This window comes from Henckelia pumila, chromosome 3, assembly GCF_033568475.1.
Source record: "Henckelia pumila isolate YLH828 chromosome 3, ASM3356847v2, whole genome shotgun sequence".
NCBI classification, from domain to species: domain Eukaryota; kingdom Viridiplantae; phylum Streptophyta; class Magnoliopsida; order Lamiales; family Gesneriaceae; genus Henckelia; species Henckelia pumila.
The window spans coordinates 154,160,688-154,164,172 of NC_133122.1; positions in this window are offsets into that span (position 1 = coordinate 154,160,688).

The following is a 3,485-nucleotide window of genomic DNA, read 5'->3' on the forward strand; positions in this document are numbered from 1 at the left end:
CATTATGTAATGAATATGATCTCACCATATATAATATTTTTGGAAAAATACAAAAGGCTTGGCCAAATAATGAAAACAAAATATAGTATTTATTAGATTAATTAATTAAAATTTGGCAATCTCAATAGTTCATCTAGTAAAATTACTAATGCTTGTGCAGTATACATATGAAGACTACAATAGCTTGAGTACATGCTCGAGTGCAACCTCCCACACAATATCAATCTGGTCAACATTGATTGCCCCAACTTCATGAAACCCTTCAAAAATTTATCAAAAAAAAAAAGAAGAAGAAAAAACCCTTCAAAAAAATGAACCGAACCACCAATAAGTGTAGTAACGAGATCATCAAAAAACTTAACAAAACTGAGTATATACATCTCCTTGATCAACTGCATGTCACCATCCTCTTAAGCTGCAACCAATTGAAAAGGATAAAATATATGTCAACAATCAAGGCCAGAAACGAGATACACAATCTACTATCCAAATCATGATTTGATATTTGAATAAATACAACTTATGATTCAATCAAGCTAAACTTGAGAGAATAAAAGAAAAAAAAATCTACTTGTAGAATCACTTGTAATGCAATATCGACTTACAATCTTCCTCTGCATTGACGGATCTGAAATGTCGACCATGTTTCAACTTTGTTGTAGATTAGTTTCATTAAGATCTTCAAAACCACAAGATAAGCATTTATATGGGTACCAAGGATGATGTGAATATCATAAAATGTGTACCCGGGGTGGGTAAGACCCCTGGATAAAAATAGCAGCAAGCTTCCTCGCCTCCTCATGAAGTTCCTCTACACACCAGAAACAAGGAAACTCGTCAATGGGGGCGCCGGAGGGGTTCTCCGGCATCGCCACTCCGATGCTTAAGTTAGACTAAGATGTATGGAGTGGGCTTATGAGATTTAGAGAAATTGAGTGTGAATGTGATAGATGTAGAAGAACATAAATAGAACATACCTTATTCAGGCTAAGGAACCTGGTATTTATAGAGAACTCTTGAGGAAGAGTAATGATTGAATGGAATGAGTCTCCTGACAGCATTAAAGGTGACAAGATGTTTTCCGGAATTTCTGGACAATGCCCATGCCTATTCATTATTATTTTCTGCCACTGCTGGGTGGTGCCCATGCCGTGGGACCCACGTTCTGATCCTAGCCCGGGAAGGGTGCTCGGGAGGACGGGGTGCTCGAGGCCAGGGTGCTCCGGGTGACAGGGTGCTTGAGGCCAGGGTGCTCGGGGTGACAGGGTGCTCGAGGCCAGGGTGCTCGGGGTGACAGGGTGCTCGAGGCCAGGGTGCTCCGAGTGACAGGGTGCTCGAGACCAGGGTGCTCCAGGTGACAGGGTGCTCGAGGCCAGGGTGCTCCGGGCCAGGGGAAGACTCCTCCTGGCAAGGCAAGGGAAGAGACCTCTTGGCAAGGGAAGGGAGAACACCTCTTGTCAAGGGAAGGGACCTCTTGGCAAGGGAAGGGAGGACACCTCTTGGCAAGGCAAGACTCCTCCTGGCAAGGGAAGGGAGGACACCTCTTGTCAATGGAAGGGAGCACCTGACAATGGAAGGGAAGACAGCCTTTGGAAAGGGAAGGCAAGGCAAGGCTCCTTCCTATTTCGCTTGGGCTCTACTTCTTCCCGGTCTTCTTTTGCCCATCAATCTAGAAACAATCCCGCATCTGGGCTCTTGACATTCACTCGGGTTTGGTGATAACCCGAGATATGTCACCGGGGTATCACCACTCATCCCAAATATAGTCGGGCTAGGACCTGCTCCGCTATCTCGAAAAAACTAGTCTCCTAACTCGAGTGACATGCTATAGCCTCCCTCCTGAACTCTCAAGTAAATGCAGAGCCTCAAACCCCCTGGAATTACAAGAGAGGTGCCAGAGCGTAGACTACCCTGGGATTTTAAATAGATGCCAGGGGGCTGCCCTGGACTTTGAGTAGGTGCCATGGGGCTGCCATGGACTTTAAATGAGTACCAGGGTGGTAGATCGTCTGGGTTTAAATGTCATGGGGCTGCCATGGGCTTTGAGGACCAGGGTGGCAGATCACCTGAGTTTAAACGCCATGGGGCTGCCATGGGCTTTGAGTACCAGGGTGGTAGATCACCTGGGTTGAGGACCAGGGTGGCAGATCACCTGGGTTTAAACGCCATGGGGCTGCCATGGGCTTTGAGTACCAGGGTGGTAGATCACCTGGGTTTAAATGCCATGGGGCTGCCATGGGCTTTGAGGACCAGGGTGGCAGATCACCTGGGTTTAAACGCCATGGGGCTGCCATGGGCTTTGAGTACCAGGGTGGTAGATCACTGGGTTTAAATTCCATGGGGCTGCCATGGGCTTTAAGTACTAGGGTGATAGATCACCTGGGTTTCAATGTGCCAGGGTGGTAGATCACTTGGATTTAAATGCCATGGGGCTGCCATGGGCTTTGAGTACCAGGGTGGTAGATCACCTGGGTTTTAATGTGTCAGGGTGGTAGATCACCTGGATTTAAATACCATGGGGCTGCCATGGGCTTTGAGTACCAGGGTGGTAGATCACCTGGGTTTTAATGCCATGGGGCTGCCATGGTCTTTGAGTACTAGGGTGGTAGATCACTTGAGTTTAAATGCCATGGGGCTGCTATGAGTTTTGAGTACCAGGGTGGTAGATCACCTGGGTTTTAATTGCTCGTGAATTACGACGGGCTTGCGTACCAGGGTGGTAGATCACCTGAGTTTTTTGGTGCCAGGGTGGTGGATCACCTGGGTTTTATGGTGAATATATCAAGGTCTTACTGCTAGATTGCAAGCCCGATCTGTAAAAATATTCAAGCCAAAATACAAAGGAATAGAAATCCGATACAACACTTATAAATTTAAATGCATAACAGCAAAATGAGAAATTTGTAGTAAAATATCCCAATTCCAAGCGTATAAAATCCCGAGTCTATGGAATATATTCCAACATGATTTGCTCTTATGCCATTGTATAATGGTAAGAAACATCCAAAGTCAAAATATTCAATTTTAGCCATAGCTCCTAAAAGTCTTATGCAAATTCATTTCACATATCAAAGTCCCTGTACGCATGGCAATGAATCTCCAAGGATTCGTGTACTTTACATCTGCTGGCATTTAATTGATTTACAAAATTGAATATGAGAAGCTATCCTCGTTAGTGGGTATTTTGCAAATCATGTAAACAAAATCATATTGAATAAAATATTACTTGACCCATTACGGAGCCTTATTTCTCAATCTAACCAACATATCCCCTCACATAATCACTAGTTCCAGTAGGAATAATTAATACACCATTCCAACACAAGTACCCATCATCACATGAAACGTGTTTAAATTAGCAAACTCAGATTCATGTTCTTTTCACGTAATATTTGAATAAATTTATATGATATGAAATCGATACTTATCTCGCCCCGGGAATAAGAGCCGGGTTCTTAGGATTCAGTGAACGAGAGAAAGTTCGG